The sequence below is a fragment of the Mastomys coucha genome, unplaced genomic scaffold, assembly GCF_008632895.1.
Source record: "Mastomys coucha isolate ucsf_1 unplaced genomic scaffold, UCSF_Mcou_1 pScaffold10, whole genome shotgun sequence".
Classification (NCBI taxonomy): Eukaryota; Metazoa; Chordata; class Mammalia; order Rodentia; family Muridae; genus Mastomys; species Mastomys coucha.
In genome coordinates this window covers 3,687,453-3,711,269 of record NW_022196892.1, presented here as the reverse complement: position 1 = coordinate 3,711,269, position 23,817 = coordinate 3,687,453, and the positions used below count along the sequence as shown (strand labels likewise).

The 23,817-nt window shown below is 39.3% G+C and overlaps 1 protein-coding gene and 1 long non-coding RNA gene across 8 annotated transcripts in view; one reads left to right on the top strand and one right to left on the bottom strand.

The window, feature by feature from the left end:
* Window positions 1-6,662: 6,662 nt before the first annotated feature.
* The window catches only part of Fhit (fragile histidine triad diadenosine triphosphatase), a 1,878,988-nt gene continuing 1,861,833 nt past the window's right edge, over window positions 6,663-23,817 (top strand). For 2 of the 7 annotated variants that reach the window (XM_031344790.1, XM_031344784.1), the window contains exon 1: window positions 22,489-22,604. The gene's annotated coding sequence lies outside the window, so the exon portion shown is untranslated. Of the gene's footprint in view, window positions 6,766-22,488; window positions 22,605-23,817 lie in introns of those variants that run through there. The other 5 variants (XM_031344749.1, XM_031344785.1, XM_031344769.1 and 2 more) reach the window with 5 other exon arrangements.
* LOC116073143 lies at window positions 10,068-22,856 on the bottom strand. The gene is made up of 4 exons (XR_004111693.1): window positions 22,762-22,856; window positions 13,582-13,639; window positions 10,460-10,589; window positions 10,068-10,164 (listed from the first exon to the last, which is right to left on the bottom strand). It is a non-coding gene; the product is annotated as an uncharacterized LOC116073143 (long non-coding RNA).

Here is a 23,817-nt window from a genome sequence, read left to right as displayed (position 1 = left end):
GGTACCAGTAAACTCATTATAATGTAAAAGAATTTCACCACAGGGGGAAACTTCAGGGCACAGCTGAGATTAACAGTTTCCACATCAGTTTGATGTGTTCTAATGTGTTAATAAGGATGCAAAACACAACCCACACGGATGAAGACAGTGATAGAATAATTTAAGCTCTTGATTAGCGTTATGGGAAAATTGTGAGATTCTTCGCCTGATGAAGTACATGTCTAAATTCTAGTTCACCTGTGTTTGCCAGAGCCTTGTTTATAACAAAATTGCTTTTAAAAACTCCTTTGAATTAGCACAGAAACAAAATAAAACTTAGTCTTCTAAGGGCATGGTTTTTAGTTTTTACTATTTCTTAACAAGTTACCAACTTTGCTTGAGATTTCTGATCTGTAAAATGTGGGAGGAAGAATAATCGCAGAAGTTGTGATGGGGGGCTGCGAGACGGTGCCATAAAGGGTTCGCCTCGCCAGGATGAGGACCCAAAAAAAGAACATTCAGTATAAACCTTTGTGTGTGTGTGTGTGTGTGTGTGTGTGTGTGTGTGTGTGTGTGTGGTGGGGGAAGGGATGAGACAGATAGATTCCTAGAGCTTACTTGCCAGCTAACTTTGTCAAACTGATGAGCTCCAGGTTCAGTAAGAAACCCTGAATCAAAACAAAACAAAACAAAGCAAAACAAAACAAAACAAAACAAGACTCATGGAGATGGGTATGGTATCACATACCTTTAATCCCAGCGTTAGGGAGGCAAAGACAAGTGGATCTCTGTGAGTTTAGGACCAGCTTGGGCTACATAGCAAGTCCCAGGCTAGCCAGGGCTATACAATGAGATTCTGTCTCTGTTTCTGTCTCTCTGTCCCTCTGTCTTACTTTCTCTCACTCCATATATACATATTGCAGAATTTTATATATATTATGGAAATATATATTACAGAATTATATATATACACATATATGTATATATATATATATATATATATATATAAAATGATTAAGAATGATTAATAAGATATCTGGTACTGACTTTTGGCCTTTATAGGTATGCATACTTATATGCACCTGAACACAAATGTCCACACATAAATATATATACATACATGCATGTACAGAGTTGTGATAGGATGAAATGAAGTAGTTTTATGTGATGACAAAATAAATTTCATTGTATGGTATATAATGTCATTCATTACATAATTGCTAAATATATAATAACTACCTCACATTAAAATTCAATGAACTAGTTCCCAGCAGAAATAGAACTTTAAGAAATATTTTTCTTATTTAAAATGTGCAAATACATGGGCAATTGTGTAGCTTTATTGAGAACATGCTTAGTAAAACACTAAGCCACAGCACACATGGAAGAAAAGGTATAGACTTTAATTACTTTTGAATTAATAAAATATGTCACAGATATTGCATTCAATAATTAAATAACATGACTAGACACATGCAACTGGCCTTACAGTTACCAATTTAGTATCAAACTGAGAAGCAGGATACATCTCTGTGGATGCTAGAAGTTAGGCATCCCTAACCATTTTCTGACCTTCAGTTTTTTACCTCCTGTTCTCCTTCCAAAGGGATTCATAGAAATCAGAATCCTTTCTCCCCTACTCCAGCAAGGTGCATCAGAGAAACTCGGATTCCCCTGACGACCCTTACTTTCATCCCACAGGGCTGCACTGTGGCTGGGAGGAAGGAATGCTCCATTTGAGGTTGAGAATCTGAAGAGGCAAGTCTGTTAGCAGAAGATCACATGCTGATGTTGTTCACTCACGAGTCTACCCACTATCTCTTCTGACAGTCTTTACTGAGGATCTCTAGTCTCACTCTGAAGGTTACCATGTCATATACAACTCTGATTTAAACTACTTTGTTTAAATCCATTAACTGTCACCTTTAAGATCCTCTTTAGCAAAGCTTGTTTATATAATTCTCCAGGTTGATAAGGGTCATCAGTGGACAACTTCTGTTAATATGCTAGCAAGGTGGGTAGGGTACTAAGACTTCTGTAAGTCTATGTCTTGATTTCAGCCAAATAGAGGGGAAGCAGGGAACTCATTTGCCATTGTCTAATTATTTTGAACTCAATAATCCTTCATATATTGGGGAAGCATCTTCTTCTGGTGTCCACACTCCAGAGGAAGTATCCCAAGAGGGAGCAAAGTGGGAACTGTGGTAAAGCAATATGTTTTTAATTGCTAACAAGTAATGGTTTTATATATTTATGGTACACAGGGTGATATTTCAACATACAAATTCAGTGTACACAGATCAATTCAGAGTATTTAATGTCTCACATATATTTTATTTTAAACCACTTTAAATTAAAATATAATTACATCACTTCCCCCTTGCCATTTCCTCTCTGCTGCGCAGCCCCTTAGCCTGCTCTCCAATCTCGCCCATGTTCCCCACACTCAAATTCATAGCTTCTTTTTCTTTGATTATTATTGTTACAAATTCATTTATTAATTATTTTTATGTCTTCAAACCAAGGCACAAAGTCCACTGCACACTTGAGGAAATGATGTTGAAACTCTTGCGAATGCTCCTTAGATTTATGATTTTTCTGTTGGAAGTGTGGGTCAGTGTGCATTTTCCCCTGATTCACTGTCATTCTGACCTGTGATTGATAAGTACAGTGAGATTTAGTTTTAAAGGGCTGTGACAGTATACAGAGCAAATGGAAGTGAGCTCTTAGGCAACAGGAAAGTCAAAGGAAGACAGGCTGGAGTTCCAATAGGGTAAAAGGTTGTAACACAGGAGATTCTGTATTCATTTAGAGAAGCTTAATAACCCAGCTTTAATAAGACAAAAACAGTGCTTTAACAATGATTTGCAAGTTAAACTAGAAACAGAGAATCAGTATAACCCTAGGGAAAAGGTATAGTTCTTACATCCAAGAAAGGGGGTGTGGTTATCTGTCATCAGTAGGATGGTGCTACTAAGCTGTCCATAGAAATCACTGAAGTAAGAGAGAAACCTATACTTCAAATATCTTAAAAAAAAAAACAACAACAACAACAAAAAAACCCAAATCAAATAGTTAATAGTCTTGATAATCAATAGTGATTGGGCATTCCATAAACATCTGTTGTTGTTATCATTATTGCGTTTTTTGTTTGTTTGTTTATTTGTTTTCTCACATTTGGGTCTGGATTTATGATTAGGAATTCATTTCTTGGTATGTTCTGGAATTCTTCTAGGGTCTTGCTTTTCCTCATGACTATTTTCAGGAGCAGGGGTGGAGGTGGACAGGAAGAAAGCTGAACAACGGGAAAATGACCTGACCCTCAGCTGAGACTGACAGAGGAAGGACTGAATCAACTGTAGGCTCCATGATGCAAAAATCTTTTGATATCAAAAAGTGCACAGCTACAATCAGTGTGAAGATGTAAGTACTTGGGAAAGTCTGGAAAGTGTAAAATAGCCATGCCCAAATAGAAAAATTCAATGGCACGAGTCTGGAAAATACTGTAGCTAGTTTTGTTTGTTTGTTTGTTTGTTTGTTTTGGTTAGTTGGTTTGGTTTTGAGCTAGAGAGTCTTGCTATGTTATCAAGGCTGACCTTCAACTCTCAGTTCTCCAGTCTTCCAAGTGCTGGGATTATTCCTCCCTTAGGGAAATGATGATTTCAAACCTCTTTCTTCTCAAATTGACTTAAATGTGATGTGTAGAGAGAAAGAGAATGAGAAAAAAAGCAAAAATGGTTCAACAGGAAAAATGTTTGCAATTTTTAATCTATAAGAACATAGATTTTAAAAACAAAATGATGTTAAGAGGCAGATGGAGCAAAGATATGAATAATGAAAATGTAGACTGCAACTTCTGCTGGGGCTGACTCCAGCATATTGGCTTTTCCTTCAACTGCTTTCCTCTGCAGGCAAGAGAAGCTTGCCTAGGACTTTGTTCGTGGGTCTGTTAGCAGAGATTTAGTGCATAAAGGTGTCCAGTGGGAGGTAAGATCTATTTTTGTGGTGGTAAAGCATTATTGTTGGCATGCCCTAATTGTGTTTGCAGTAAAATTGAAGGCCATTACAGGAGTGGGAAATCAGCTGAACGATCATAAATAATTGGTCAAATGAGAGGCTGTGCAGCCCAGTTGGCAACATCATTTTCATGGTCATTGGTACTTAGGGAGTGCCTACTGGGTACCTAGCGTGAAGGAAGCAAAGGCCTTGACTGTGAGAACATTAAGGCCTGATTTCCTTAGGGCTGTATTGTGTTTGGCTCCTGAATACTTGGTTCCTTTGTGTCCACTACTATTGCAGAAATAACCTTCTAGACTACAGGTCCATCCCTGCAACTGTCTTTTCTCCCTAACCATCTGAAAAGCTAATCCTCCCCTGCTAGCTTGTGGCTCCAGGGTGAGGCTATTTCTACCTTTAGTCTGTAGGGGGACAAGGCACTCAGGAACTCTCCTGGGATGCCTCAGGCTTTGAGCATTTGACCTTGAATTTTTGTCCAGGAAATAAGAACTACTACATGCCTTACATTTATCTTTGGTTGCCCCGAGAGCTTCCAGCACAAAGCAGAACCTCCAACGTAACATCCACTATCTATATACTCCTGATCCCACCTCACAGTCAACCTGTCCACAGATCCTATTCTATCTCATAGATTCTATTCACCCTACCTTATATACACTCTAGCCTAGCTGCCTCTCCCAGAGTTTAAGTTTATTCTCCTATTCAATCTATTCTTGTCCTTCTTGGGATTACTTACTAACCTAGACTTTCACTTTTGCCCCAACCTCATGTGGCTGTTCTGTTGTGTGTGCATGTATGTGTGTATGTGTGTGTGTGTGTGTGTGTGTGTGTGTGTGTGTACATACATATAAGGCTGGAGATTGGACCCCAGGTCTCACAGGTGTCAGGAAAGTGCTCTACTAACTCTAAGACATAGGAAGTAGGGAAGGCATGGTGGTGGCTACAGGCCGAAGTTACTGAGTCACCTGACCCCCAGTTCTTCCCAGGTAAGGTTCCTGATGCGTAGATCCAATGTAAAGCCATATTGGCTATGTGTTCTCCAAATCCCTTTTCCAAGAGTCTATAATTTCTGTTACATCTCTATTTGTTTTTACATATTACATGAAATAGCCTAAAAAATAAACAACTTCCTAGATGAAGGGAAATGGGAACAGCCTTCTCACATTCAAAGATGGAAGATGTACAGCAATGTAACATCCAAGACACTGGGAAGCTATCCTGTTGATTCTCAGTGAGGAGAAATAAGAAAAAGACTTTATATAAGTCTTTGTCATTTGAGGTCTTTGTTACTCACTTCAGCAGCTGGACTCTGTCTCATTCAAGGATCATCTCATCTTATGTACTAACTAGAAACTAGCCACCACCTTTTACATGCGTTCTCATTCAACCTCCACTACAACAAGTGCATTCATCATTTCTACTTTGCTAACAGATAAGAAGATCTTGGAAAAGATAACTTGGCTGTAATTTCACAAGGAGGAAGTAGCGGGTTTTGGATTTCAAGCAAATCTGTTTCCTATGAATGCAATTTGAGCTTTCCTGCTGGGAAGTGGAAAGCAAGACTGTGAGAGAGGATACAGAGAGGGAGCTATCAGCAGGAGCTGTTTTTTAAAAAAAAAGACAGAAAAAAAGGGCAGCTCAATAAACTCTACATTTTCTGTGATCAGTGTGTATATGAATAACACATATGCATTCTTATATTTTTAGTTGTGAGCCTAGCCTTTAACAGCTGAGCTATCTCTCCAGTCCCACATGAGCATTCTTTAATCATGAACAAACATACAAACATACACATACTATGCCTCAGTATAAATAATTCTGCCAACTTGCTTTGCCACATATTTTGGAGCTTTCCACATAGGATGTGGATAAATGTATGTGTACATGTTCTTATGACTATATATGTGTGAGTATGTGGGCTTCCTGCAACTCAGTACAGGCATCTCATTCAAATGGAAAACACCATAAAACCCCCTTGTAATACTTACTTTAGGTTAGGAAGCACAAGTGCAGGAATTGATGTAAAGTCTTTTTGCAGAAAGCAGTTCAGAAGATTGTGGAAAATATTATAAATGATATCATCCATACTGTCAGGAGAGTCACATAATCCGAGTTAATCCTAAAAGATCCCAGCTAATCCTAAAAGCAAAACTGTTATCCTATTGTAGATTAGGAAACCAAGGCACAGAAAGGTTAAAAGGTTTTCTAAAGGTCACACAGTAGAGAACCTTTCTACCCACCTGAGACAGAGGATGAGGAGTACCTGTCATATACTTTCCAGTATGAATGAGCCTTTTGTGTCAATTCATATTTTATTTACTGTATTTTCCATAGGAAAAGATCAGAGGTGACATCTTAATTATAATAAAGCAGAAGGTCAAACATGTTCTGGCCATTTTCTTTCTGAAAGAGGTAAAAGCTGTCTGACTATGATTTGGGTCAATGAAATCTAGGTGGCAAGGCTAGCTATCACCCAGTGTTTGAAAGTAGCAAATTATATGTGAGAGGTACAAGGAGAATCAAAGTAAAATGTGAAATGAAATAATAAAAAAGGGAAAAATAGACTCTCTTCTGGGAGGGCAACTTCTTCTTTGCTGTACCTAATTAGAAATCTGGAGCAGGCACTGAGCTTCAAGACTTGGGGAGCAGAGGCATATCAGCACTGAAAGTCACACCAAGTGAGAAAAAAATCACAAGATGTAGCCTGTCCCTGGAATCACACTTCAGGCTTCCTGTTTCCTCTTCCTTGGCTCTCATGGATCTATCCTGGTATGTGAATATAATTTACATTTGGCTGGAGCAAAAGATTTTTTCCAGGTCTATTTTTTAGTAAGAACTCTGAATAGTACCCCTAACTTTTTTGTTTTGTTTTGTTTTGTTTTGTCTTTTAACAATTTCATTCTGACTGCATACAGAGAGTGCTTGCAGAGACTCTGGAATTTTAAGAGATTTTAACTGAACACCTGTGATGAGAAGAGTAGAAAGTGTGTGTGTGTGTGTGTTTGTGTGTGTGTGCGCTTGTGTGTGTGTATGAATGTCTGGTGTCTATTGTATATATGCTTGTATGTGTATGTATGTGTACACAATTGCTTGTGTCTCTATGTGTTTATGTGCATGTGTGTATATGAATGTATGTGTATATATGTGAGGATTTGTGTATGTTTATAGCATTATGTCAGCAAGAAACTACTTACAGATTAGACATTGTCAGTACACTTGGGCTTACTGAGCCAAACCTCTTCACTACATATTCTTCTGCTTTTGTAGTTTAGCTCATCCAGATATTAATAGGATTAATCAGTTGTGCACCAGGAAATTAAAAACAATATTTGGTGCTCAGAACACAAGATTTTCTTAGACTTACTTGTGTATCATATAATTGCTAAAATATAGTATAAAATTTTGAGTTTTAGTACCCATAAGCCTTAAGTCCATGTCAACAAAAACCCAAAGTAAGAAAGGAAACCAATAGAAAATGACTATATGCAAATTACCTAAGGCACTGAAAAGAATTTGAAGAAACTGATTTTATGAAATTCTTCTGTAGTTAAACATATGTAGGTTTCCACTTCTCTTAAGTTTATTCTATGAAAGTAAAAAACTATAGATTTAGAACTTTGCAGTTTGGAGCATTTGGGGTGTTATGGGCTTCTTGAACATGTACACAATTATTAAAGTACACTTATAAGCCCCATGAGTCCCCAAAGCAGTAATAAGAATAATGTCATTCACCAGACTGCTTTTCAAAAAATCTTTTACCTGAGTGATTATATCTTAGAGTTCTTTTCATTAATGAGTTAAGTTGAAAGTATCATTAAATTTACAAGTTCATTACATATGCCTGCCAAGCATCATAGCTAAGTCTAACCTGCCTTAAATGTCCCAAGAACAGTTATTAGCCTAGGGTTGGACCAAATCATCTAACACAACACCCATTTCATACTAAACTGTTGAATGTTTCATGAATTGGTTGCTTATCTATATTTATCAAACACTGGAAAATGCTCTAGACTACCAGTTGTTACTCTAAGGATCCTGACTGAGTGGAGGGTGCGGAGCTGTGAAGGGTGGCTGGCTGCCGCTCACTATTATTGACAGAGACTGTTATGCTGCATATTGCTATCCCTAGAAAGCATTAAAATTAAAAATGTGGAGAATGGTTCCCAGTAAGTGCATGTTTCTGTCTTGGCATTGTAAAGTTGAAAAGTAAAACAATAACAAACATTTCACGAAACCATATTTCAATCCACTAGAAGTTGGAGACAGTTTGAACCCCTAAGCTGAATTTGAGGAGAAGGACTTCCCATAGGTATGGAAAGCAGCAGGTGGGATTATTGCAGGCCACCTAAGAGAAGCCAGGCACGATTTTCTAATGGTCCTTGTCTCTTCTGTCACCCAATTTCATACTGTAAAAACTCAGTTTTAGAAGCCAGTCTTCTTCCTCAAGCCTGCCGTATCAACCCTCCCTAATTTTTATACTTTTACTGTGCTACTCTTGTTCTAACTCTTAGCATCCTTTGCAGAGAATGTAAAGAAATGTCTTTTTATCTTACTTCTTATTTGCAGAGGTTTAATTTTGGGCAATCACCATTTATGGAGTCTGTTAAGCACTGTATTAACTAGTTTGGTCTCTGACCAAATGCCATAGAAAGGCAGCTTAAACAGGAAGGATCAACTGTCTCACAGTTCTGGAGGCTGAAAATCCATGACCAGGTTACTAACGTGGTAGCTCAGGCTCTGGGGTGCAGATCTTACCTTAGGCTCCTACAGCCTATTCTTCCCATGTCTACACAGACAGGGAGAGTTGCCTCATCCTCTTCTTATAAAGACAGTAATCCCATCACAAGTGTCCCACTCTCAAAACCTCATCCAATTCTAATTGCATAACATACCCAAATTATCCAAAACTTTAACTCCAGTCCAATCAAACTTGGGGTTGGGGCTTTGACCTAAGAATTAGGGCGGGGCTACAACTTAGTACATACTAAGCAATTTCAAATGACTCAGACTAATGTTTTTCTATAAAATTAGTACATAACTAAACAATGGGGTTACAATAGTAAAAACTATGACAGTAAAGATAGTTTCTCCACCCTGAGGTAAATCACCATTACATTTTATACTCTTACATGAACACATACACCTTCCTGAGACTAGGCTCATGCTGTATGTATACTGCTTTGACTTGCTTTATGGACATCACACTAATCATGGGACAGTATTATATGTCATTGGTGTCACAGGAAACATTTTAAATGTCAGTGACACATTTCTGGCACACATGTGCTTTTATGTACATATCCTACTTTTAAAACTAGAAACTATGAAAAAACTTTTTTTTCATAGAAATTGAGTTGCTAGGTCAAAGTACATGGGCTTTTCAGCCCTAGCATCTTAAAACTTCACACCAAACTTTATTATAAATGTTTTTTTAGAAATTAACAATTTCTGCTTTATTACTTGTTTTTACTTAAATTTTTAGTAATCTGAGAAGTCAAATACTTGATATAATTGTTAATAGCAATCTCTTTTTTTTATTTTTCCCCAGGTCATATCCAATTCTAAATAAGTTTTCACTATCTTTCTAGATTTTTCTATAAATGTAAACTTCATTGTATTGCTTGCATGATAGAACCCTGCGTGTATTTCCCAATGTGCCCTTGTTCTAAAGAATGCTCCATCGGCCCTTCTGTAATCTTTTAAAAAATAGTAATTATTTTTATATGTGTGTGTGTGTGTGTGTGTGTGTGTGTGTGTGTGTGTGTACATGAATATGTGTCTGAGCCATTCATGTGTGCAGGACTTCTAGGAGGTCAGAAGACACTGGAGTCCTTAGGAACTGGAGTTACAGACAGTTGTGAGCTACCCTATGGGTACTAGGGACCAGAGTTAGGTTCCCTGAAAAAGCTGTATGTGCTCTTAACTGCTGACACATCACCTCTTAAAGCCCTATACTCTTTTGAATACAGTTTCAATCTTATTTTTCCCATTCTCTTCTAGTCTCCTCTTAAGTAACAATAAGCCACTTATGGTTTCTAAACTTCCTATTCTTTAAGTCACCCTTTACATACCTGTTTCTCTCTCTGGGATCCTTTTCCCCAGCAGGTTTCAGCATCCACCAAAGTCTGTTCAATGAGGATGTATGGGGTGGATGGGGATGTTCCAGTCCTGGAGATGGGGGTTGAATGGGAAGACAAAGGAACAGTGAGCCTGCATTCATTGGCTGAGACTATGTGGTCTGCTGCATGGCTACTTATTATCTATATGACTCAAAACACTCAAAATGTAAAATGCTTTATTTTGTACATGCTTTGATAGGCTATTATAGTATTATATCTACATGGTTTTAAGTAAACCAGCATAGGGAGAGACATTTTTCTAGAGTTCAGTAAAGCATTGTTCAATGAGGCGTGCTTGCCATAAACCAAGTCTTTATTTGTAATTTAGGCAGTTCAAGTCTCACCTCTGTCTCAGCATTGTTGGCTGTCACTGTGATCAAATGCTTGATAAAAGCAAGTTAGGGAGAAGGGCTTGTTTCAGGTCAGAATTCTAGTTTATGGTCTGCCATAGCTGGGAAGTCTTGGTGACAGGACCTTGAGGAAGGTACACAAACACACAGTCACGAACACAGAGGATGAATGCATGTACACTTATGCTCAGTGCCTCTGCCTCTTTTATAGGAATTGTACCGATTTGTGATTTGTTGAAAAATTGAGGAGACTTTATATTAAATTACAGATATAATCATTCTGAAATGCTGCAGAAATCAGGGAATGAGGGTGATGTTAAAAGTCATTTGTGGAAATTTCACTTAACAAAAGTTGTAGAGGAGGTTGGAGAGTTGGTTCAGTGGTAATGAGCACAAACATCTCTTATAGGGGACCTAAGTTTCATTCCTAGACCCCACTTGGGAGGCTCACAACCAACCACCTCTATCTCTATCTCTAGGGGATCAGATGCCTCTTCTGGATTCCACTGGCACTGTATTCCCACATACACACAGACATAGACATTATTAAAACAAACTAACACAAAACACAAACAAAACAAAACAAAACAAAAAACCCTCAAAACTTAAAAAGCAAAAGAAAAGTGATGAAGTCCAACATAGGCAGATGTGGCATTTGTAGTTAGGCAAGTTATCCCTTGTTTGGAGAGTTTTAGCAATATGCCATGATACACAGAAGGCACCCACCTCTTTTCTCACCAAATAGCCTATCACATGTTTGAGAGCCACAGTACCTCTTGTATTCTCTTTTACAGTCTGAGTATCTGAAGTAGGAATTTCTGGTTTCGTTGGAAACTCGGTTGTGCCATATGGTGCTTTGCTGGAAGCTGTCTTATGAGAAGATGTTTTGCTGAAGCAGACATGTGAGAGGTTGTTTGGTTAAAGCAGACACACGAAAGGGCATGTGATGTTTTTCTGGAGCAGACACTTTCGAGGACACATGATGTTTGGAAAGAGTATATGTATGACCAACAGACAGTGGATGGTGCTCTTGCATTGGTATGCCTTGCACCTCTTTGCTGGTCAACACTGGGCTTTGCTGATGCTAGTCTTCACTGATGATGCTCTTGCATTGGTTTGCTTTGCTTTCTTCACTGATCGTTGCTTGTCATGACTTCATAGAGAGACACACACTAAAGAACTTCTGGTAGTATGCCAGCTGCTTCTTGCCACTTCTGCTGACTTGTGCTGATAAGCAAAATCTTACAATTTCTTCTAGATTGAGTCACTGCTACGGTTTGGTGTTTACGGAGTAGACTGGACTCCTGCTGCTGATATGTGTTTGGTGTTTTGCTAGCGGACTGGACTGTGGACAATGAAGATTGGAATTGCCCCAAAGAACTATTTCTAAACAGGTCCACAACCCTTTCCTATTAACCTTTCTTCTCTCCTACCTCTGGTGCGTGGTGGGTTACAAGGAAGGTTGAAGTATTAAAGAACCATAATTAAAGTAGGTTTTGAACAATCTAAGCCTACAACTATCTGCAGTTCTTTGAAGAATAAAGTGAGTTGTGTGCAAGCTTTTGTGGCTGGTAGGTTAAAGGCTAGCCTGACTCCAGGTCTGGGAGTCCACAGAGAGCAGTGCAATGGGACCAGTCTGCGTTAGATAGCTGAATTTGTCGGTTGACTAGCATTTCTTTGGTTGAAAGTAATAAACCAAATTCAAGCCAACTCACATAAGAAGAAATTCATATAGCCTAAAACTAGAGGAGTAGCTTCAGGCAGAGTTGTATTCTAGGATGCCATACCTTCTGTTCTTTATTTGTCTCTTGACTCTGCTTGTCCCTGCTTGACTTAATTCTTAGGTAGGCAAGGTAGTCCTCAGCCTTAGACTGGCATCATTTCATATTGATTTTTAAAATCTCTGTGACAAAACACTAGAGGAGACTGGCTTGGCATGGAGTAGTTGTCTTCTCAGAAACAATCATTTTGGCCACCGCCATGCAGTACTTTGGACAACCTTGTTTGGAGTGAATATCTCTGCACCCAATTCTACTTCTGCAGGAACTATGGTCAGCTTCATCACAGTCACATGAGTTGATGTTTACAGTTGGAAAGAGATCAAATTTGGTTTTCATTGTGAGGGAGTGGGGACAAATGAGTACCATGTTACTTAACAGAATATTCAAAGAAAGTTGTGACTCATTGAAAGCTCAAAAATGCAGAAAATATTTCTAAAGAAGTGGATGAAGAAAAAGTGGAAGAAGACAGAGAAAAAGAGGAGGAGGAAGATGAGGAGGGAGAAGAAAAGGAGGAGGAAGAAGAGGAAGAGGTAGAAGTAAGAAGAAATACTACTTTTTTATATGCAGGCAATTTTCAACTCAAAGTTGACCTAATGGTATTTTGCACAGCATTAAGATTCAAGCTATAATTTCTCAAGAAGCTTCCTGTAATGTATTGGCAGAATACATGTAATATACTGAGGGTAATGGTTTTCAATGTCATTTTCCCCATAAGTGCATATTATATGGGTTTATAGTCACAATATTCCCTTGCTTCTGTGTTTGAGTTACACACATCAGTGTTTAAGGCCAGGTTATGCATTCTGTTGCATTTCTAAATTGATTCGGATGGCAAAGATCCCCTGTTGTGAGACTCTTCTTTGTGATACATGAAAACTATATGGAGGAATGGAGGACGAGCTAGATTAACATCATACAAATCTGATTAACAATAGCTGCTCTGTTTCAAAGGTCAGGTACACTCGACGAATTTGCTTAGAAATTATTTTGTTTATTTTGTGGGTGTATATATCATGAGCTTTCTAAAGGTCAAGAGTAGAGTTTGTTCTTGGATTCTAAAGCAATCTGATTTCCATTTACAGTATGCGTTAGTGACCCTCACTGTAGAAGCAGGACCAGTTATGTCATACTTACAGTTTGTGTTTAATTGTATCACGAGGAAAATCCCCGCTAGACGAAGGCAGTGCAGACATACCGTTTTTCCTAAATTACTTTTATTTTCAAAAGGGTTCATAAGAGAATGCTACTCATAAATAACATCTGAACTTGGATGTTGGTTTCATTCCCAGATTCTTCTCAAAGATCTACAAGCATCTTATTGAGCTAGTTTCTTACCTGGAAACTGGAGCAAAGGTCAGAAGAGCTAGGAGTCCCAGGTTTTGTGAAGATTTACCTGGAAGTGTTACAGAATCTTCATTAATTAATGTTTATAAAACCACTGTGCATGTCATAGAGAAGCAGCTCTGATCAATTATCTAGTCTTCCTTATTGTTTGAAAAAGATCAGTGAGCTACTTGTATACATGAGACATTTTTCTTTAATTATTTTAAATGTTTTCCTGCTTACCGTGTATACTTTACCAAGATTAAAAGAAAAGCTCTTAGAGTATTTTGTATTCACTCTCATTAACATTCCAGTGGAATAACAAACCTCAAAATGATTCATGTATGAATCAGTGACGCATGGCTAATTACAGTTTTCAGCCACACAGCCAATAACGTTCACCATGAAATGTGGTGTCTGTTAAATACATCTCTCTGAATTTTTTGTTGAGGAAAGAGTGGTAGGAGATAGGGAGGTTTCAAATTATGGTTTTAAAATGTCTAAATATTTTAGGGGATTTTTACATTATAAATATCTTTCAGGCGAATATTTATCACAAGCATGACATCCTGTTATCAAAACAGAAAAAAAAAAGCCCCAGAGATTTGCCTTAAAAACAAACAAAACAAAATAAAACAGAAACATCTCAGATCCTGAGAATGGACCATATTTTAGAATAAAATGGAAGAAACTTCTTGGGATATTAGTTAATATTACTTATAGTTTATATAAATTTTCAAAGAATACTTTATGTTGAATTTTACCTTTCTTATAAACCTCTTTTTCCTATGATTCTAACACAGAATCATACTCTAAAGACAAAAATCTGAAAAGCAGAGTGTGCAGTGAAAATTGAATGTCATTCTAAAACACTCTAGTTTAGAAATGATTTCATAATCCATGTTAAAAATTGTTTCTAAGTCTGGAGCAGTAGCTGGATTAGGAAAGTGCTACACACACACAGACTCAGACACACACACACACACACTCACACAGACTCAGACACACACACACACACTCACACAGACTCAGACACACACACACACACACTCACACAGACTCAGACACACACACACACTCACACACACTCACACACACACTCACACACACTCACACAGACTCAGACACACACACACACACTCACACACACACACAGACTCAGACACACACACACACACACACACACACACACACACACACACACACACAGACTCAGACACACACACACACACACACACACAGACAGACCTGAAATCAATTCTTAGAACCCATGCAATGGGTTCCAATGGTGGTAAATTTGTAATCCTTGCTCTTGTCAGGCAGACATGGGTAGGTCCCTGGAGTTTACTCACCATCCATACTAGCCTAATTGGTGAGCTTCAAGCAAATGAAACAGATGCAAAAGTAACTTGTATTCTCCTGTTGCAATTGTTACCTCAGAGGCTTACTGTCTCCATCTGCTAACCTAGGCCTAGTCCTGGGAGCTTCTAGCCTCCATACAGTCTCATCTAGGCCTAGAATGTTGTCAGCCTCTGCGACTTGCTGCTCAATAAGCTCACCCTTTCCAGCTCCTTCTGAACTCAGATGTTCTGGCTCAAATCCTCTCCAAACTGATTCAATCTGGCTTCTCTTTCTGTCTTTCTTGAATTGTTCTGCTTGAACTCATACTATAACTTTGGCAGTCTGTTCTAATCTTCTGGCTCCTTCTCATCCTGTCTCTGTGTCCTTCTGTCTTCACCTGTGTCTAGCTTGTTCTCTCTTCAACCTGTCAAAGTAAAATTCTTCCAGTAAAACTGACTCCTCCCTTTTCCTCTTTTTTTTTTTTTTCTGCTCTGCTCTCTTGTAAGTGGCTTCTTCCTTCTCTATATACTCATGAGAGTTAGGTATACCCTATTCTGTATATTTTTCTCTGATTCACCACTTTTTCTGCTACTCAATTAGACATCACTTTCACACATGGTTACTTTCTCCTACAAACTAACTTTTTAAGGCTGTTTCTCAAAACAAAACTGTTACAGATAGTTTTACATTCTACCATCCTTTAGTTCTGGGAAGTGACCTTGCTACCAGCCCCGCTCTGCTTCCCCTGAATCCTTGGACAAAACACACACACACACAGTTTGCTTCTTTTCAACTTGCCTTAGGACACAATTGCTGATCACCATGAGTTTCTTATCAACTTCTTATCTCTGCCTCTCCTACCTACCGCAATTTTCAGAGGCTAGTTCCATCTATCCCCTGTCAGACATTCCTGGCCACTTGGTAGTAGTAGTAGCCACAGGCCCCAGCTCTTCCCAAGACCTCACAGGGTTGCCTGGTTCTCCCCTCTCCAAAGCATGGCAAAACTTCTCCTCTCCTTCCTTATGTCTGCCTTTTTCTCCTGGGACCCAGATGTCCTGCCTGTAACATCCATCCAACAATTGCCAACCCCTGCCTTTCTTTACTGACAGATCAAGAACCAATTGAGGATCAGAACCTTTAGCATCAAAAGTACCCCTACACAAAACAAGGTAGAAGGAACCTGAGGAATGGTGCCCTCAGGATGATCTCTGACCCTCATATGCATGATCGCACATACACATATGAATCATCTCACATGTACACAATCATGACTATATATACATACATAAAAGAAAAAAACTTTATTTTTTGTTGAAATTATTTTGTTAATATTATTCATTTTATTAATTTATTATTTGATATGCAAAGACTACATTAACAAAAACTTTTATGTCTTCATTAAAAATTTAAATGTGTATCATTTCTGTAGTAAAAGTAATTAATAAATGGTTTAAAAATGTTCAGAAGTTTAGAATGATGCACAGCCAAAAGAAAGATTCTCCTAGTAAAAGTGCTGTCTCCTTCTTCCAAGTGTCCATCAGAATCACTTGTGATTCTCCCAGGAGCAGCCTTGCCAGTGTAAGCATAGATCCAGAATTCTGAAATCAATCAATCAATCAATCAAACAAACAAACAAACAAATAAATAAACAAAGAAAACTATCTGAGAGCTGAAAGATTAGGCCGCCAGACATAAAGTTCTTAGTGTACTTGCTTGTTAGATCTATGGGTATGTAGTAATGTTTGTTGACAGGATGCTGTGCCAAGACCACATCAGCAGTCTATGCCAGATAGTATAGGCATATGCTTTTCTACACACTACAAAACTTATCAGTTTTGTGATTGTATTGGTGTGCTATAAACACCAATAATTGTGTGTGTGTTGAGGTTTTGTCTGTTGCTATGTATTATAATGCTAAATACTGACCGTGATTGACTCAGGGACAAGAGAATTCCCATGTACACAAAGTGATGCTATGCGATCTTGCTCCTTAATTTAAAACTATTGGTTGAATAAAGATGCCAACAGCTTATAGCTGAGCAGAAGAGAGGTAGGTGGAGTTTTGGCTCCTGGGCTTCAGGGTCTGAGGCAGGAGACAGAGAAGGATGAGGAAGAAGGTGGAGAGAAGAGACTATGCCATGGGCTAGGTGAGTCATGAAAACATGCCCACCAGGGCTGGCTAATGGGAGTTAAGAACAGCCCAAATAGAACTTGGCAAGTTGGGTTGCTGATAGGGAAGTAGATACAATTAGCTTAGAGGGCAGATAACTGTCCAGTTCTAGTGCTGATTAAGACTTATTGTAAATATAAAAGCTGTGTGTTGTTTATGTTGGAATTGAATGATCTAAGGCAGGGCAGAAACTCTGGATTGAGATTAAATATTTACAACAGTGTGTGTGTATCTCTGTGTGTGTGTGTGTGTGTGAGCAATGCCTAGTCCTTTTAGGTTTACACAAGTGGATATTATCTGACTACTACATTTATGAATTTAGCCATTTCCCTTAAGACTGTGACCTCTGTGTCCTTTGATGTCATGTCTTATAATTTTACTTTTTGCTAATGTGACCCCTGATTATTCTTCCAGAATGCCAAGCTGGTTTGTATCTTAAAGATGTTGTACTCACTGCTCCCTGTGAAGTTTTCTTCCACAGGTTTCACATGGATTGTCCCCTCATTTCTCCAAAATCATATGTCTACAACCAGGCCTTGGCTCAAATGACACCTCTTCCTTAGGCCTTCTCTAAGTATCCTATCTCAATGACCACTGGAATGTTCTGTGCCATACCTGTGGGTCTTCTTGACTGTTAGTTGATGTGGGAGGGCTTAGCTCAATGTGTGCAGTGCCATCCCTGGACAGACAGTTAAGCAAGCCAAGGGAAGGAATGCAGTACGTTATCACTGTTTACTTCTTGCCTTCAGCTTTTACTTTGAATTCCCTTCATCATGGATGCCATCTGTAATGTGTAAGCTAAGACAAACCCTTTTGTTCATGGTGTATATCACAGCAACAGGCCGCCCACAAAAAATAGTCCTCTACTAAAGAAATACGGCTTTTTAATTTTAAGAAAATGTTTTTTAATGGATTTTTAAGTCTGAGAATGATATAATGCCTTTAATGCTGCAGTGAACCTGGGGCCATGTGTTTGGATGCAACATTTCTTGAAAGAGAGTGATGAGAAATCGCAGCTTATCTCTGGCCACCCTAGTGAGATCACAGCTTGGACACTGAGCTGAGTTTTATGTACCGTATGTTCTAGGTAACTGGGAGATGATTGCAGAAGATGGCAGGAAGACGGATTAAGTGTGATTATTTATGATGCATAGTTAGAAAGAGAAAGCATGCATGTGTTCTCTAACTATAGGGAATATACTGATCTCCTAAATATCAAATGAGCAAAGCCACCCAAGCAATCCATTTAACTTGGAAAAGCAAAAGGATAAATAAGATGAAGTGGTAGAAAAATACAGGAAAGTTCAGACAATATTTAAGATGTTATCAGATGGTTCTTGTTCTTGATAGAAAGCATATTTTTTTCCAACAGCCAGAAAAAACTCCATTATTACAAGCAGAGGTTTCTGAAGGAAATGGTGACACTTCAAGAAAGCTGAATGTGCCAATCTCTCTCTATGCCATAGGATACAAGATAAAACATTGCTTTCCTTGTTTTAAGATATTTTTGGATTTTGCACACCCACACACACCCAAACACACATGATTTATTTTTCAAATAAATCTCCTCAGAATGCTTGTCTGAAAGCCTAGTTTATGACCTGTAACATATGGCTGAAATGAATTATGCAGAGGGTTGAACTCTGACTGCTAATGGCTGCTTAGTTTTGAAAGTGTTTCCATAGTAAATATTTCTTTGTAGGTCCTCTGAGCTTGAGGAGGATGCTCTTGGGACTATTGTGTACGACCTCCAGGCTCCCTACATGGAAGGAGGCTCCTGCATTTGTTATAGTGGAAGGTTACTAGGAGGTTGTCTGTGCTCCTTTGCTTCAGGACTTTGTTTAATACCACAGGGGCTCTTCTAGTTCTTACAGTATATGAGTCCTGTGGCTGTAGCATGGCTCTGTCCTTCCTCCTTGACTTCCATCGAGAAGCTTGATTCTCAGAGCTTGCACTGTCTTTGCAGGAGACACAGGAGAAGCAGAATGACCAATAGTGACTATACTTTAAAGTGAAGCTGTTTTTGCAGAAGTGTTATGGCAGTGCAAATCACAGAACTCTTTCATACACACACACACATGTCTTCTTGGTCTACAGACTAAGTAGATCTTTGCTTTTCCTCTTCCTCCTCCCATGAAGCTTTTGCATTTCTTTGGATCATGAGAAAAAAAATGAACAAATCTTCAGCAGTATTTTTCTCTAAGTCTCCTTCTCCATCTCTTGATCTTTTTCCTACCTGTCTTACTCACCACAGAGCTTCAAGAGTTCCTATTTCCCACACTTATTGTTTGGTTTGTATGTCTTAGTGAAGATTTTAGGAAGTAGAGTCCATTAATTGTTCCTGTGATAAGGATACAAGGGTAAAGTAAAGTGGTAAGCAGCTTGGAATGCACACACACACACACACACACACACACACACACGTACATACACACACATACACACAAATACACACACATGCACACACATACACACATACACACACGAATACATATACACACACATATACACACATACACACATATACACACACATATGTACACACATACACATACATACACACACATACATATATACACACACATACACACACACATACACATACACACATACACATATACACACACATACACATATACACACACATACACACACATACACACACATACACACATACACACACATACACACACATACACACACATACACACATACACACACATACACACACATACACACATACACACACATACACACACACATACACACACATACACACACATACACACACATACACATATACACACATATACACACATACATACACATGCACACATATACACACACACATACACACATGCACACAATACTTTGTATCTATCTAATTCATTTTGAGACAATTATTATTTTATTAGTCTTCACGACATTGTTGTAAGTAGATCTTTTTTGGTGCCCTGCCCTCTTACTTCCAATGGCATAGCTTCTATTTTTAAGGCTCTGTGTCCACTGAGGCTACTTTGTCAACTCATATGTGTGCCTGACAACTCGACACTTGCCCCACCCCAACAACCCCTCCCCACAAAGCAGCCCCGACAGACTGACGGGAATTAGTGCATCAACAAGGTCTTTAGCTTCCCTGGTTAGACAACTCAATTAAGTGTTGCTTTTCAGGATTCCCCCAGGAGGATTGAGCTACGATTGTCTCTACAAGTAAGTAACATGGTGGACTGGACACTGGTTTGGTTTTGTTTGTTTATTTTGCTTTTACATGTTTTTTCCTTCCCTATTTCACTTTCCCATTCTTTTCCTGGTATTTCCTGTAATTGCTCATGCAATAAACAATTCTATGTTGAATATCTGCCTCAGGATCTATTTTAGGAAAAACCTAAACTCTAATGATTATTCAGTCAGCTTGTAGATTAGATTATAACCTTCCAGCTGACTGTCTTGGTACTTAGTTTTTTGATCCAAGGCCAGTGCCATGTCTTAAGTGTTCCTTACAGATGTATGTACTGCTGAAGGTCAGAGCTGACTTTTAACCAAGAAACATCCACAGCTGAATGCTTATTTTCATATCGCTGTGCTAATATTATGCTGTTTGCCAATGCTATAACCATCATTAGAACAACTATATTAAATATATTCACAGTCATCTCTAAGTAGGAAATGTAATGACTATAAGCTGATACTACTTTGGGAGTGGTTTAAGTGTTGAGATTTCCCATGTCATATGGCCCAGTGCTTTATTCCATATTTAGTTTGGCACTATTCTACACAGTAGGCACATGTGGTGAAATTGCTCATGCTGATCAGCTTAAGAAAAACTGGAACTGGTGAGCCAACTCCATGCTCATAAAAGCTACAAAGAACTATATTATACAAAATAACCTTAAACTGACAGAACCAGATTTTTGGGAGCCTGGATTTTTGGGGTTTTAATCTTTATGCACAAAATTAGTCTGTATACATATTGACCTGCATTCTTGCTAATTTAACTGTAATTCTTTTCAATTTCATCCTAATTCACAATTCTCCTAGTGTCTTAGTGTTGTAGGCATAATTTGACCATAATCTAGTGTGACATTCTCTGAGAGTCAAGCTTGCAAGGGCACCAGGATATTTCACCAGGATGCTGTCTCTACCTTGCTCCTCTTTATGGGGTTCAACTTAAGAAAGGACGAGCAGTCTGAGACTTACTGCGATTCCCCACATGTAAGGAAAGCAAAGCAAGGGGCAAGAATGCTTGTAGATATTTTATGGTTTGTTCAAGCATCACTACTCATTGATTCACTTTCAAAACGTTAAAGCAGACTAGCAAATACTTTTCTTTCCTTGTACTCAGATTTGGGAAAGAATGGAAGAAAAGGGAGTGGGACATATTTAAGAAGAAAGGGAAATGTGTGGTCATATAATCTCGCTAATATCTGCATGATCATGTGACAATCATTATGGTGCTCTACAATTTGCAACTACATTTTTTTTTTTTTTTTTGTGAAAATTGTGGGTTATTTTTCCTCATGGATTACTAAACCCAGAACATGTTTAGGTTCAGAATTGGCTAATTCAATTATTTTTTCCCCCAGCATTTACATGGCATCTGGTATGGAATATATTGAGAAAATGATTTTGAATTAAAATGAAAAAGAACAAGCATAAAAGACCCTTGGTGATAAGAGAGGAGTTTAATTGATATGCATGAGATAGGAAGAACAAGGGAAGGTCATCTCTAGCTATCATTCAATTATTCAAAACTTATTTACTTTGTTTTCCTTATTGTTTCACCCCTCCCCCCAAGTGTAAGAAATACTGTAGCCAAATAAAAATCTGCAAGGTCTTGTATCCTAGTGGAAAAGTAAGACAATAAAAAACACAAATAAACAACTTGCAGTGATTTGTGGCAAGAGCCTACCTGAAAAAAAGGCGGAGGGTAAAGGCTGGGAAGAAGGCACAGAAAGATTGTGATGGGATTTTGTTAGAATGTCAGCGGAGGTCAGGGGTAGCCATATCCTGGATCAAGTAGGGACTTTGGGGACATGTTCTGGGAAAAATACAAAAGTCTTAAGTAATCAAGAAGGAGCCGGAGAGGAGAAAGAAGTGCAGCAGTTAGCTTTTTTTTGGAGGAAAGCAAGAAAACGTACTAAGCAGGCTTTCAAGAGAAAAATAATCATGTTTCTTTTTCCATTTGTTAAAAGCTAAAGATTGTGTGATTTATGACAAATATTCCTTTCAAAGGGGAGTCTCACCTTAGCTCCTCTTAAGAATTACTGTCATTTGGCTTCCAATTGGCACGGCATAGTCTAGTGCTCTTCGCCTATTGGCTCCTGCGCCTGTCCCCAGATGAGAAGCCATCTTGGCTCCCGCCCCTTACCGCAGGTTGCTGTGGGGATTGTAGTTCCTTCCGTTTGGGCCTGCTGTGGGACTTTTCAGTTCCCAGGTCCACCCCAGTGGGGACACGCTCAGGTGGCACTCCTGTCCCGCGCTCCCGCCCTCTTGCCTTTCATTCCAGCCGCCAAGATCTTGGAAGGTAGGGGCGCGGGAGCCAAGCCCAAGTGGAACAGAATGTGGGGCGCGGGCTGGGTTTCCATGCGTGTGTCTGGTCAGTATCCCTGCCACCCGCGGGGCGGGGACAGGCCAGCACCGCTCTCCCAATGGTGGCCCCTCTGTCAGGAGAACTCACCCACCTGACAAGACTTCTCTGGATGGATTCAGGCACCCCAGCTCTCGAGCACATGTCCTAGCCTCAACAACTCCCCTCGGGGTAAACGGAGGCATTGGGTCGCGACAGCAGGTCCAGGAGGTGACTTTGTGGCTATTTTTGAATAGTTTGTCAGTTCCATAGACAAGTGTCAGGAAGCCCTGAGCCAAACAAGTCTGTGTTAAACAGACACCTAGCTTAAGTGTCCCAAAAGGTTTGAACAGGTGCTAGGACAGCTGCAGAACAGGATTCACGGAGAACAGTGTTTTAGGAAAGAATTTGCGTTTTGGTAAGTTTGAAACATTCAATAAAGAAAAAACAAACCCACATCAGTTCACTGTGGTTTGAAAACTCGTCACTGGTTATTTTAGTTTTATACTCGGGAATTGAAAGCTGTAACCGATTGTAGAAGGAAGGAGGCAAGTTGCTGGAACTTAAACCACCTTTGCCTCTGCCATACGACCGTGGACGGCCAGCTCAGCGGTCCCCCTGTGGATAAAAACCAGCCTAATGCTCTCTGCTCTAGTGGACCAGAGAAGCAGTTTGCGGCTGCAATCAGCACTGAGGCCAGGCTCCCGAAAGTTTGTCAGTTGAGAAACTGCTAATTTTCGGTCTCAGAAATGTGCTGAAAATACCCAGCGGTTGTTTTAGAGAAACACTAATCAGGGCTAGGATTGTTCTGCCAAGGGCAGCCGTAAGAGCACCCGTGCTTAAGCTGATTGTACCTGAAAGCGCCTTTTTCAGGCTCCATTTTAAGGCTCAAGCCCTTGGCTGCGGAGGGTTCTGGGACTTGTAGTCCCGCCTAATTGCACCCAACCGGCCTGGTGCTTCAGCTTCCACTGTGCCAGTTGGCCTGATGTCTTCTGGGAACTGAAGTCTTACTACAAGGGCCCCCAGGAGGTAGCCCCTTCCCTTAGAACTTCGACTCCCACATGCCCTGCTTTCTTGGCTGCCTTCTTTTGTCCACCTGTTTAATTATGCTAGGAGTAAGAGCAAATGTTTAGTAAAGATTCTCTCTCTCTCTCTCTCTCTCTCTCTCTCT